Source organism: Mus pahari, chromosome 9 (genome assembly GCF_900095145.1).
Source record: "Mus pahari chromosome 9, PAHARI_EIJ_v1.1, whole genome shotgun sequence".
NCBI classification, from domain to species: Eukaryota; Metazoa; Chordata; class Mammalia; order Rodentia; family Muridae; genus Mus; species Mus pahari.
In genome coordinates this window covers 6,178,020-6,192,845 of record NC_034598.1, presented here as the reverse complement: position 1 = coordinate 6,192,845, position 14,826 = coordinate 6,178,020, and the positions used below count along the sequence as shown (strand labels likewise).

At 42.5% G+C, this 14,826-nt stretch overlaps 1 protein-coding gene and 1 pseudogene across 1 annotated transcript in view; one reads left to right on the top strand and one right to left on the bottom strand.

Moving 5' to 3' along the window:
* The window catches only part of LOC110326716, a 12,429-nt pseudogene extending 9,677 nt beyond the window's left edge, over positions 1 to 2,752 (bottom strand).
* Positions 1 to 14,826, top strand: part of LOC110326467 (sodium-dependent glucose transporter 1B) — a 32,514-nt gene that overhangs the window by 7,306 nt on the left and 10,382 nt on the right. The gene's annotated exons all lie outside the window — the stretch shown is intronic.

The window sequence follows — 14,826 nt, the reverse complement described above, 5'->3', positions numbered from 1 at the left end:
TCCCTAGAGGCGGGTACATGCTCCCCGGTGAGTAAGGAGGACTAAAGTGAGTTCGTAAGTCACCTGCTTGCGGTGGCAGAAAAAAGTTTGGGGCAAGAGAATTCAAACAATAAACATATAAAGCAGCTGGCTAATAAAAAAAAAAAAAAAAAAAAAAAAAAACAAAAAAACGCTAACTTGGCTTGTAAGGCGGTGATGCGCGCAGGATCAGAGACAAAGATCTTAATGAAATGATTCATCTCTGCCGTGATGTAGACACCTTTAGCCACAAGGTGTCGCAAGCGGTCCACCTTGCAGTTGGCGCAGACCTCCAACCTGCACTCACAGTTGGCCCGGCTCTCCAGCAGACTGGCCCACAAAAGGGTTGTTTTAAATGCGGCCAATCTGGACACTTTACCCGACAGTGACCCATTATGTCTCCTTCTAATGTCCCTCAGCCCCTTACGGGTCCTACCGCCCGGCCCGCACAGCCCAATATTATCTGCCCACGCTGCAGGAGAGGCAAACACTGGGCCAATGCTTGCAGATCCAAGACAGATATCTCAGGGAATTCTCTGCCTCCACTTCAGGGAAATGGCAGGGGGGATCAGCCCTGGACCCCTCAACCCATCTCATTACTTCCGGCCATGTGGAGCAGCGGCAGCCAGCTCAGTCCCTAGCCTCTGCAGAGCCACCCCAGGCAGCGCAGGACTGGATTTGTGTGCCTCCACCGACTCAATACTAACGCCTGAGGACAGCGTTAGGGTCCTTCTCACTGTGGCACTTGGCCCTCCCCCGTCTCATGCTTATTTTTTAATTTTAGGGCATGCCTCCATCACCTTAAAGGGACTTATAGTTCACCCCTCTCCAGTAGATAATGATTACACCAGAGAAATTAAGATTCTGGTCAGTGCCCCCTTGAGACCCGGTATCAATATTTCAAGGGCAACGCCTGGCACAGGCCCTGCCTCTACCTCTGGATTTCTCCCACCCAGCGATAGATGCACAACGTGGCTCCTCTCAGCCATGCTCCTCAGACCTTTACTGGGTCCAGGCAATCACTAGGGACTGCCCTACCCTCAGCCTTAAGATAAATGGCAAGGGCTTTGAGGGCATCTTAGACTCAGGCACTGATTCTACTGTAATCTCACAGAATGCCTGGCCATCTGCTTGGCCTTTGCAAGCCACTCTGAAGTGGCAAGGAATTGAACAATCAAAAACTACTCTCCAGAGCTCACAGTTACTGACTTGGGAGGATAGTGAGGGAAATTCAGGTTCTATTCAGCCCTTCATTGTCCCTGGCCTACCTGTTAGCCTTAGGGGAAGAGACATTCTCTCTCAAATGAAAGTCTTTATGTGCAGTCCCAATGAAGTTGTTACTCAACAAATGCTCTCCTACGGCTATCTCCCTGGACAGGGATTAGGCAAAAATGGGCAGGGGAGACCGATGCCGGTAGTTGCCTCTCCCAAGATGGATCATACAGGCCTAGGTTACAATTCCCATTTTTCATGAGGACCATTGCTCCGCCTGCATGCCAGGCAGATAAGATTATATGGAAGGATGATTTCCCCTGTCTGGATTGACCAATGGTCCCTCCCTGCTAAAAAGTTGTCTGCAGCCATAGAGTTAGTGCAGGAACAGCTGGCAGCAGGACATATTAAACCTTCTAAGTCACCTTGGAACACCCCCATATTTGTCATTCAAAAACGAAATGGCAAGTGGCAACTACTGCAAGATCTTAGGGCAGTTAATAAGACCATGGTTCCCATGGGGGCCCTACAACCTGGAATCCCCTCTCCAGTGGCTATTCCCAAGGGATACGTCAAATTAGTCAGTCATTGACTTAAAAGATTGCTTCCTTTCCATCCCCCTCCATCCTGAAGATTGCAAACGCTTTGCATTTAGCCTTCCCATAGTTAACTGTGTAGGGCCCTCTTCTCGCTTTCAGTGGAGGGTTCTCCATCAAGGTATGACCAATAGTCCCACCCTTTGCCAAAAATATGTGGCCCAGACAGTTGATCCCTTCAGGAGGTCTTACCCTGATTTATATATTTTGCATTACATGGATGATATTCTTCTTCCTGGACCTGATGAGGGTCAGTTATATTGTGCTGGTCAAAACCTTATTAATGCCCTTCAGAGCCAGGGCCTCTGAGTCTCTCCTGAGAAAATTCAGATTCACCCCCCTCATTTGTTTTTGGGCTGTGAATTGTTTCCTAACAGGGTCCTCTCACAAAAAGTTCACTTAAGGAAGATTCTTTACAGACTCTTAATGATTAAAATGCTTGTTAGGAGATATTAACTGACTCCGCCCTTATTTAAAGCTTACTACAGGGGAGTTAAAACCTTTGTTTGATATTTTGCATGGAGACTCAGATCCATCCTCCCCATGCATGCTGACTCATGAAGCACAAATATCATTGGCCAAGGTAGAACAGGCCATCAATGAACAAAGCATTGGATATTTTTCTCCAGATCTACCTCTCCAGTTCCTTGTTTTTCCTACACCCTTTTCTCCCACTGGCCTTTTGTGGCAACTTAAACCTGTTTTGGGTCCATTTGCCAGCTTCTCCTTCTAGAGTACTGCTCACATATCCTCAGCTGGTTGCACATATTCTGTGCCTTGGCAGGGAAGCTGCCCTTAGGCTTTTGGGCAAAGATCCTGATATTATTGTTCACCCCTACGATGCTTCTCAGGTTCAGTGAATCATTCAAAACAATGATGATTGGGCAGTCAATTGCACCTCCTTCTAAGGTGTGATTGATAACCATTATCCCGCTGATAATTTGGTTCAATTCTTACACAGGATACCTGTGGTTTTCCCAAAGAGAAAAAAGTTGGCCCCAATTTCTGGGGCTGCAATAGTCTTTACTGATGGATCCTCCTCGGGTATGGCTGCTTTCAGCATCAGTGGCGAGGTCTCACATTTTATGACAGGCTTCTCCTTGGCGCAGCTTGTGGAGCTAGCAGCCATTGTTAGGGTGTTTGAACTCTTGCCTGAAACTCCTTTTAACTTGCATACAGACAATGCCTATGTGGCTGCCTCTGTCCCCCTTTTAGAAACAGTTCCATATATCCACCCCTCCAATAATGCTTCTCCATTGTTTGCTAAACTTCAAAATTTTTTTCTTGCTCAAAATTTTTCTTTTTTATTCACCATATTTGTGCCCATTCTGGCCTGCCTGGGCCGCTGTCTGAGGGCAACGATATAGTTGATCAGGCCACCCAGGTACTGGCTTCTGCCTTGTCTACCACCCCTCTTGCTGCTGCTCAGCAGGCCCATGACCTACATCACCTTAATGCTCATACCCTGAGACTTAAATTCTCCATCACCCATGAACAGGCATGACAAATTGTTCAGCAGTGCAAGGGCTGCCTGACCCTTCTACCCAAGCCACATATGGGGGTCAACCCCCACGGGTTAGTTCCTGGTGAGTTATGGCAAATGGATGTCATCCACTATGCTCCTTTTAGAAAGTTAAAATATATTCATGTCTCTGTGGATACTTTCAGTGGTTTTATCTGTGCGTCCCTACAGACCGGGGAGGCCACTAAGCATGTCATTAATCATGTCCTCTTTTGCTTGGCAGTTACTTCACAATCCAAGATTCTCAAGACAGAAAATGGCCCAGGATATACTAGTTCCAGCTTTAAAGAGTTTTGTGCTCAAATGGGGATTAAGCATGTTACTGGCATTCCCTATAACCCCCAAGGCCAAGGTATTGTAGAAAGGACTCATCAAACCCTTAAAAACATGCTTTCTAAATTACAGTCTGGGCGGGGGGGGTGACTTTTATATCCTCTCTCTGGCAATTTCAAGACCTTTTAAAATCATATATTATTTGTTTTAAATTTTCTTACATATGACTCTGCAGGCAAATCTGCCACAGATCGCCTCTGGCACCCTTCAACTGCCAACAATTATGCACAAGCTATGTGGAGAGACCCCTTGTCCAACAAATGGCAGGGTCCAGACCCGGTCCTTATATGGGGCAAAGGACATGCTTGAATTTATGATTCAGGAGCCCAAAATGCTAGATGGCTTCCAGAACACCTAATAAAGCCATACAATGCATCCAGGGAAACAAAACCCTGAGAAAGTATTCAAATATGTTTATTTACAGATAAATCAAGAAGATCCCAGAGAAAAGATCATGGCTTGTTCAACTCTTTGGATATGGATGATTGGCCTTCTTGCCCTAGAATTTGTTCAGGCTGGCTTTGATCAACCCGTCGATAGAACGGCACTCCTAACCAGCCTCTATGGTAAACCCTGCCAGGGCTGCAAGGGAAATCACGACAAGCACCTAACCCTCTCTGGGGGAGGCACCTACACTGTTGATTGCGGTCATCAGGTTGCTGTCCTACAAATGACCCACTCCCAGATGGGAGGTGCACAAGGATGGTGGGTGGGGATAAAGATAAACCAAAACCTACCCCCCTGGGACCTAATGGTATTTGCATTGCCACATGCAATTTTGTCAATGAAATGCATTCCAGCTGCTATACAAAGGTAAACTCCTGCCTTCATCAAGGGAAGAGGTACTTTACTGCAGTTCCCATTACACCAAATTAAGTAATTTTGGGGGAGATTGGAGCAATAACCCCTCTGTTTTTGTTTGTTTGTTTGTTTGTTTGTTTGTTTGTTTGTTTTTCGAGACAGGGTTTTTCTGTATAGCCCTGGCTGTCCTGGAACTCACTTTGTAGACCAGGCTGGCCTCAAACTCAGAAATCCGCCTGCCTCTGCCTCCCAAGTGCTGGGATTAAAGGCATGCACCTCCACGCCCGGCTAACCCCTCTCTTTTAACAGGTTCCACTAGTAAGTATGTAAAAGCTTCTTGCCTTGAACTGGTGGGAAAAACAACTTGCTGGCCTACCATTGTCCCCATTCATGTGTCTGATGGAAGTAGGCCTACAGACACCATTAGAGAGGAAAGGGTCCAACAATTTATTCAGCACCAAGTTGAAAATATTTTTCCTCGATTAGAATATAACCCCCTCTTAAAAATTGTACTAAGGGAGTAGATATAGAACCACAGACTATGGATATTATTGAGGCCACCCATCATGTATTAAACTCTACCAACCCTAAGCTTGCTAAAGCTTGCTGGCTATGCTTGGGGCTAGGAATGACTTGGCCCTTAGCATTCCCTGTCCTCAATACTTCAGAGCTGCCTGACCCCTCCCTAAAAGACTGTAGTGTTACTAAGCCATTTAAGGTTCAACCCACTGAATTTAATGCCTCCTTTTGTCTTCAAAGTCCCATGCAAAATAATTCTTTTGATGTTGATCTTGGAATTGACTTTCACATATTGCTTCAGCATTATTAATTAATCCCAGGCTGGCTGTCTCCCTCCTGGTAAGGTTTTTGTATGTGGTGATAATATGGCCTATCCCTTCTTGTCAGTCAATTGGACTGGATTATGTGCTCCAGCCCTGTTGGCCCCAGACATTGACATCCTGCCTAGAGATGAGTCCATGCCCCTCCCTAGTTTTGATACCTTTGTTTCATGGCACAAAAGGGCACTTCAGTTCATTTCTCTTCTGGTGGACCTTGGCATAACCAGCGCCTTGGCAACTGGAACAGCAGGCATAGGAGTGGCCATGGATTACTATAAAAATTATCTCAACAACTAATTTTTGATATAAATATGGTCTATGAGTCCATAAAACATCTCCAGGATCAGGTAGATTCTCTTGCTGAGGTGGTCCTCCAAAATAGACAAGGGTTAGATTTACAGCAAATAGGGGAGGCATATGTTTGGTTCTAAAAGAAAAAATGTTGTTTTTACACTAACAAGTCTGGCATTGTCCAACATTTGATAAGAAAACACCATGAAGAGTTGGAGAAAAGAAGAAAAGAACTGTTTGATAACCCTATGTGGGGCCTTTGGAATGGGATCTTGCCCTTTATCCTTTCCTTCCTGGGACCGGTGGTAGGTCTCCTCCTTCTTGTTACTTTTGGCCCTTGGCTTTTCAAAAGGATCACCTCCATCATTAAAGAACAGGTTGATTCTGCCCTGAAGCCAGTCTCAGTCCACTACCATTGGCTAGACATCCGAGGCTCAGCTGAAGACCTCTCTTCCACCGATGCAGAAAGAGCAGCTGTTGGCCTTCAGTTCTCCACCCTTGCTGCAGACATGGAGCCTTCTTGGTTCTGTAGGCTGTGGAGATGTCAATAATAAGGAGGGTGACCCCCGGCTCCTAATAGTGGCTGAGGGCCATAAGCCGTGAAGTTACCAATGACGGGAATATTGTGGTGCCAAGAGTCAGGTGCACACTGCCTATCGGCTTCAAGGTGACCCAATGATGGGATTATTGTGGGAGCCCCCCACATAGCCTAAGACAGGGCCCTTGCCCACCTAGGACCTGAAAAGGCCTAGTTACTGCGGTGCTGGACATGGGTGCAAGCCACATAGCCTAAAACAGGTGCTTCACCGACCCTCTTTTTACAGCCACCCCCCAGCTTTTTAATAAAGAAAAAAGGGGGAGATGTGGGAGACCCAGCTGAGAGTAACCAGGCCTTAAACAGTTCCCATCTGAAAGCCAAATGGTCCTTTGTTGGGAGCTGAGTCACCCCCTCTTTCACAAGCTGCTCTTGAGAACCAGCTGATCCTTGCCCTGAAATAACACCTGGGGCTGTTAAGGAGGACCCAGGACTCTGAGATAAGCTGCCTGGCGTTCCGGAGCAGCAGTGTCAGGACTTTGAGATAAATCACCAAAAGTTTCAATCCTGCAATTAGCATCCTCCCATTTGTCCTTTGCTCTGTTTCTTTTGATCATGCTTCAACCCCTCCATATTTCCCCTCACTGTGTGCCTTATAAACAGGTGTTCAGCCCTCATTAAACAGACCTCAACAACCCTTTGCCTGGTCTCCCCTCTCTTTCTCACCCATTTCTCTTTCAGGCTTGGTCCCCCTCGACCCACGAAATAACTAGGTCCCACAGGACAGGATAGTTGAACATTTCTTTAAGTGCTTCTCAGCCATTCAAGATTCCTTGGTTGAGAGTTCTCTCTTTAGCTCTGTACTCCAAATTTTAATAGTGTTATTTGGTTTTTTGGAATCTGCCTTCTTGAGTTCTTTGTATATTTTGGATATTAGTTCTTTATTGAATGTAAGGTTGGTAAATATGTTTTCCTAATCTGTGGGTTGCTGTTTTGTCCTATTGGTAGTGTCCCTTGTTTTACAGAAGCTTTTCAATTTTATAAGGTCCTATTTGTCGATTGTTGCTCTTTAAAGTGTAAGTCATTGGCATTCTGTTCAGGAAGTTTTCTCCTGTGCTCAAGTATTCGAGGCTCTTCCCTAATTTCCCTTCTATTAAATCCAGTGTATCTGGTTTTATGTTGAAGTCCTTGATCCTTGGACTTGAACTTTGTGCAAAGAGATAGGTATGGATCAATCTGCATTCTTCTATATTCAAACCACCAGTTGAACCAACACCATTTGTTGAAAATGCTGTCTTTTCTCCACTGAATGGTTTTAGCTTCTTTATCAAAGATCAAGTGACCATAGGTGTTTAGGTTCATTTCTGGGTCTTCAGTTCTATTCTATTGATCTAACCTCCTGTCACTGTACCAATACCATGCATTTTTTTTATCAGTATTGCTCTGTAATACAGCTTGAAGTCAGGGATGGCGATTCTCCCAGAAGTTCTTTAATTATTGAGAATAGTTTTTGCTATCCTAGGTTTTTTGTTTTTTCAAATGAATTTGATAATTGCTCTTTCTAAGTCTATGAAGAACTGAGTTGGAATTTTGATGGAGATTGTATTGAATCTGTAGATTGCTTTTGATAAGATGGCCATTTTTACTATATTAATCCTGCCAATCCATAAGCATGGGAGATCTTTCCATCTTCTGAGATCTTTTTCAATTTCTTTCTTCAGAGATTTGAAGTTCTTATCATACAGATCTTTCACTTGCTTAGTTAGAGTCACACCAAGGTATTTTATATTATTTGTGACTATTGTGAAGGGTGTTGTTTCCCTAACTTCTTTCTCATCCCTTTTATCCTTTGAGTAGAGAAAGGCTACTAATTTGTTTGAATTAATTTTATATCCAGCCACTTTGCTTAAGTTGTTTATCAGCTCTCTGGTAGAATTTTGGGGGGCACTTATGTATACAATCTTATCATCTGCAAATAGTGATAACTTGACTTCCTCCTTCCCAATTTATATCCCTTTGATCTCTTTTTGTTGTCTAATCGCTCTGGCTAGAGCTTTGAGTACTCTATTGAATAGGTAGGGAGAGAGTGAGCAGTCTTGTGTAGTCCCTGCTTTTAATAGAATTGCTTTGAGTTTCTCCCCCATTTAATTTGATGTTGGCTATTGCTTTGCTGTATGTTGCTTTTATTATATTTGGGTAAGTACCTTGAATTCCATACCTGACCTCTCCAATACTTTTAATATGAATGGGTGTTGTATTTTGTCAAAGGCATTTTCTGCATCTAATAAGATGATCATGTGGTTTTTTTTTTTCAATTGATGAGTGTTTCTGCCTGCAGTCATACTCCGAACCAGGTCCACCCTGGAAGGCAAGCTGGGGAAGGGAAAAGACAGCGGGAAGGAAGCAGGCCAAGACAAAGGATTCTGTTCAAAGCCCAAGGTTTAATGAATCACTCGGTTTTTATAGCATGGGAAAAAGCCCTTCCCCCCAGCCCCAGTCTTTGGGCACACAGGCGAGAGCCTGTAGGTGGGCCCTGAGAATGTTGTCTCTGGAACATCTAAAATTCTTCTCAGCAGGCAATGGCTACGCTTTGAAGGGCAGTGGCAGGTGTAAACAGTAGAGCCAGCTTGGCAGATCTGAAGATCACCACCGAAGGTGGTTCTAAGTTAGTGGATGCAGAGGTCTGGGACAGCCTGTTTAGAGGCTAGGAGAATGCTACACATTGAGTTTGTTTATATATTGGATTATATTGTTAGAATTCCATATATTAAACCATCCCTGCATCCCTGGGATGAAGCCTACTTGGTCATGATGAATGATCATTTTGATGTGTTCTTGGATTCGGTTTGCGAGGATTTTATTGAGTATTTTTGCAGCAATATTCATAAGGGAAATTGGTCTGTAGTTCTCTTTCTTTGTTGGGTCTTTTTGTGGTTTGGGTATCAGTGTCACTCTGGCTTCATAGAAAGAAATCTTTTTCTATTTTGTGGAATAGTTTGAAGAGTATTGGTATTAGATCTTCTTTGAAGGTCTGATAGAACTCTGCACTAAAACCATCTGGCCCTAGGCTCTTTTTGGTTGGGAGACTTCTAATGACTGAATCTATTTAATTGGAGGTTATGGGGCAGTTTAGATGGTTTATTTGATCCTGATTTAACTTTGGTATCTGGTAACTGTCTAGAAAATCATCCATTTCATCCAGGTTTTTTTTTTTAGTTTTGTTGAGTATAGACTTTTGTAGTAAGATCTGATCATGCTTTTAATTTCTTGGTTTCTGTTGTTATCTCTCCTTTTTCGTTCCTGATTTTGTTAGTTTGCATACTGTCTCTGTGCCCTCTGGTTAATCTGGCTAAAGCTTTGTCTATCTTGTTGACTTTCTCAAAGAAACAGCTCCTAGTGTTTTGTTGATTCTTGTATAGTTCTTTTTGTTTCTACTTGGTTGACTTCAGCCCTGAGTTTAATTATTTCCTGCCTTCTACTCCTCGTGGGTGCATTTGCTTCTTTTTGTTCTAGAGCTTTCAGATGAGCTGTTAAGCTGCTAGTGAAAGCTCTTTTCTGTTTCTTTTTGGAGGCCCTTAGAGCTATGAGTTTTCCTCTTAGCACTGCTTTCATTGTGTCCCGTAATTTTGGGTATTTTGTGCCTTCATTTCCATTGAATTCTAAAAAGTCTTTAATTTCTTCCCTGACCCAGTTGTCATTGAGTAGATAGTTGTTCAGCTTCTACGTGTATGTGGGCTTTCTGTTATTGTTGTTGCTATTGAAGACCAGCCTTAATCCATGGTCATCTGATAGAATACAAGGGATTAATTCAATGTTCTTATATCTGTTGAGGTTTGTATTGTGTCCAAGTATATGGTCAACTTTTGAGAAGGTACCATGAGGTGCGGAGAAGAAGGTATATTCTTTTGTTTTAGGGTGTCTGAATAACTGGGGGAGGTGGGGTGTGTGCTGTGAGGGATCGGGTCCAGTGCCAGGTCTCTGCTCCGGGCTGGCACAGGTTAGAGCTGGCATGAATTGTGATTTTATTTCTACCTAATCAACTGTGGTTTTATTTCCTCTTTAAATAAAAAAAAATGAAATAAAAGGAGGAAGATATTACTGCTCCTATAGGTTTAAGGGACAAAGCAGACAGAGGGAAGAGTCCAGGCTGGACATGGCTAGCCACCTAAACCAGACCTCCAGAGGAGAGAACAGGAGGGAGAGCAAGAGAGGAGTTGCTGACTAAGAAAGGTGGCCCAAGCCCAAAAGACTGTTAAAAAGGGATTGGACTGGGAAAGGAAAGCAGACGCCCAGACCCTGGGAAGGAGAGGTTTAGGGTAAGGGACAGGGTGAGAAGTGCTGGGAGGGGCCACAGGTGCTGAGGGATGCTGGTTGTTCTCAAGTTGTTAATGGTCCTGGTCAAAGAGAAACAAAGTATAAGAGGTTAGATTCAAGGATTTAGTTTTCTTTTTCTTTCCTCTATCCTTCTTTCTCTCCTATCCAGTATTAGTAGGGAAGGGATGAAAGAGAAAAAAATGGGGATATAGGAATAATAGGATAAAATGGTAGATTATTGAGTCTACTTTTAGACCAAAGAACATCAATAAGCCAAATATTTTTACATTGGTATGGACTTTGTATATTGATACAAATTTAAGATTATTTTTGCTGCAACATACTGTATATCTGTTTCAACTCTTATATAAGGTATTGCACCTATGAGATTCATTTAAAATTGCAATGTAAAGTTTTAGCCCTTGAAAACTGTTTAGGATAATTACAGAAATATGTTTCCTAGGTTAAACAGATAGTGAATAGTTAGAAACAAGAAATGTTTAACTATTCAGATATAGTATAGATATATGGATGTTCATCAAAAATGTCAGATATCTACAGAGAACATTTAAAAATATTTTATTAATAAAAGCCTTTTTGGCAGTGAGACATGTCTGCTCCTGGCAGCACCCCTATTCTGCTTCACAGAAGATGAGCACTGAAGACCCTCCATATGAATCTCCCTATGGAGCTTGCTTCTATGTGGCAAGCCAGCTACTGGGCAAGAAATTGCCTTGCTTCAATTGCTGATAGTATGATGTTCACACTGGACAGCCAGGTCCCACGGAAGTCAACTGCTGAGCTTACAAGGACAAGTAGGCAAGTCCTTCAATAAAGTCCTGCCTCACAAAAAGTCTATCAGATGTTCCGGGCCAGCAGTCCGAGGATGGCACTCCGACCACTCAGAGACTCTCCAGGCATATAGTAACCTCTGTTATTTTTACAGTTTTGGAAACTGCTTGATTCGCACTTCCTGTTCACTCAGGTAAGATTTATCCTTAGGGCTCTGATGGGGTTGAAGACTAGATGGTTATAGTCTCACAATTAGGCTTAAGTTGTTTAGGATTTATGAAAATGTTTTAAAGTTTTAAAAGGTATTTTAAAGTTGGTAAAGCACGTTATGATAGAAAGTGATTCAGGTACAGAACTTTGGACTCACCAAGATAGGATAGATGATAGAGTACTTTCTCCAAAGTTGTCAAATACAAATACACTAGACATTGTGAATAGAATTTTTGACTGATAGTATTCATAATTGTTCTTATTATGTATAGTTTATTAATGTTAGAGAAAGAAACTTTTATTAGACTAAAGGGGGGAGATGTAGGGATAATCTTCTCTTGTTTTTTTTGTTTGTTTGTTTGTTTTTTGTTTTTAAAGACAGGGTTTCTCTGTGTAGCCCTGGCTGTCCTGGAACTCACTCTGTAGACCAGGCTGGCCTCGAACTCAGAAATCCGCCTGCTTCTGCCTCCCAAGTGCTGGGATTAAAGGCGTGTGCCACCATGCCCGGCTGGGGATATCTCTTGTGCACTGTGTGGGAATATCACCTATCAATAAAAATCTGACGGCCAATGAGCTGAGTGAGGCAGGATTAGAAGGTGGGACATCCAAGCAGAGAGAGAAGAACTTTGGGAGGTAGTCAGAGGCAGGAGTTTCTCCACCCAGACTCTGAGGAAAACAAATGTATGAAACTGAGAAGAAATCAGCCACATAGCAAAGCCCAGGTAAGAATAAATAGTAAGTTAACAGTTAGTTGGGAACCTGCAGAACTTACAGCCTAGACATTTTTAAAGATAAATGTAAGCCTCTGTGTTGTTATTCAGGAGCTGGGGTCTGGATGCAAAAGAATACATAGGCGACCTCAAGCCTGCCTCCTCAGCGGCACACTTCCTCCAAGGACACAGCTGCTCCATGAAGGAAGGCCACACCTCCCAATAGGACCTCTCTCCACAAGTCAAGCAATAGCAATAAAGAAATCTTTTAAGAAAACTTTTTAACAAACTCAGAAATGAAAAGGGAGACATAACAACAGAATCTGAGGAAATACAAGAAATCATCAGATCCTACAAAAGTCTATATTCAGCAAAATTGGAAAACCTGGATGAAATGGATGATTTTCTAGACAGATACCAGGTACCAAAGTTAAATCAGGATCAGATTAACGATCTAAACAGTTCCATATCCCCTAAAGAAAAAGAAATAGTCATTAAAAGTCTCCCAACCAAAGAACACCCAGGACCAGATGAGTTTAGTGCAGAGTTCTATCAGAACTAATTCCAGTGCTCCTCAAACTATTCCGCAAAATAGAAACAGAAGGAACTCTACCCAATTCATTCTATGAAGCCACAATTACTCTGATACCTAAACCACATAAAGACCCGACAAAGAAAGAGAATTCAGACCAATTTCCCTTATGAATATTGATGCAAAAATACTCAATAAAATTCTCACAAACCGAATACAAGAATACATCAAAAATGATCATCCATCATGGTCAAGTAGGCTTCAGAAAACCATCAACATAATCCACTATATAAACAAACTCGAAGACAAAATCCACACGATCGTCTCATTAGATGATGAGAAAGCATTTGACAGAATTCAACACCCGTTCATGAAAAAAGTCTTGGAAAGATCAGGAATTCAAGGCCCATAGCTAAACATAATAAAAGCAATATTCAGCAAAGCAGTAGCCAACATCAAACTAAATGGAGAGAAACTTGAAGCAATCCCATTAAAATCAGGGACTAGAGAAGGCTGCCCACTGTCTCTCTTCCTATTCAATATAGTACTTGAAGTCCTAGCCAGAGCAATTAGAAAACAAAAGGAGATCAAAAAGATACAAATTGGAAAGGAAGAAGTCAAAATATCACTATTTGCAGATGATATGATAGTATATACAAGTGACCCTACAAATTCCACTAGAGAACTCCTAAACCTGATAACTTCAGTGAAGTGGCTAGATATAAAATTAATTCAAACAGATCAGTGGCCTTTCTCTACACAAAGGATAAACAGGCTGAGAAAGAAATTAGGGAAACAACACCCTTCACAATAGTCACAAATAATATAAAATACCTTGGTGTGACTCTAACTAAGGAAGTGAAAGTTCTGTATGATAGGAACTTCAAGTCTCTGAAGAAAGAAATTGAAGAAGATCTCAGAAGATGGAAAGATCTCCCATGCTCCTGGATTGGCAGAATTAATATAGTAAAAATGGCTATCTTGTCGAAAGCAATCTACAGATTCAATGCAATCCCCATCAAAATCCCAACTCAATTCTTCACTGAGTTAGAAAAGGCAATTTGCCAGGATGAAGGTACCTGCTGATTCACAGCAGCTGCCTGACACTAAGTCACCGTCTTCTGAGATGCCTACCTCATTCAGTCAGGTCTTGGGTGCATTTGTGTTCAGACCTCAATCCGAATCTTGAGGGCAGCAAGCAAGGACACCACGAAGTGATGAATTTCTTTACCTTCCTGTGCCCTTGCTACAGGTCCTTCAAAAGTGTACAGAAAATCTCAGATCTGCTTGCTGTGATCAAAGATGTGTGCCCATCATACCTGGCTTTCTTAGGAAACATGGGGGTGGGCAGAGGAAACAGGGCTTCTTTCTATCTAGAACACCTTCTGTTCCTTTCTATACATACAGCATGGATTATGTCATATATGGAGATGTTTTAGTCTTACTCTGGCTATTCTGGAATTCCCTGTGTAGCCAAGGCTGGCCTGGAACTAGGCAATCCTGCTGAGTCACCTTCCAAAGTGCTGAGACTGGTCCTGAGCCACTGCTTTAGTCTGTAGGTCTCTTAGTTGCTAATTAAGGAATTGTTAGGGGCTGGAGATGATGGCTCATCGGGTAAGAGTACTGATTGTTCAAATCCCAGCAACCACATGGTGGCTCACAACCATCTGTAACAAGATCTGACTCCCTCAATCTTTTTCTTTAAAAAAAAAAAAAAAAAAAAAAGAATTGTTAGGAAGTATGTAGGCTTGCAGCTTTCTCCATAGCTAATTGAGTTTGGATGCATGTAAGAATTAGTCTTTATAACTTTTGATGTTAAAAATGATTTCCAGGGCTGGAGAGATGGTTCAGCGGTTAAGAGCACTAACTGCTCTTCTGAAGGTCCTGAGTTCAAATACCAGCAACCACATGGTGGCTCACAACCATCCCTAATGCAATCTGATGCCTTCTTCTGGGGTGTCTGAAGACAGCTACAGTGTACTTACGTATCATAAATAAATAAATCTTTAAGGAGTAATAAAAAAAAAGGCAATTTGCAAATTGAATTAACAAAAAACCCAGGATATCAAAAACTATTCTCAACAATAAAAGAACCTCTGGTGAAATCCCCATGCCTGACCT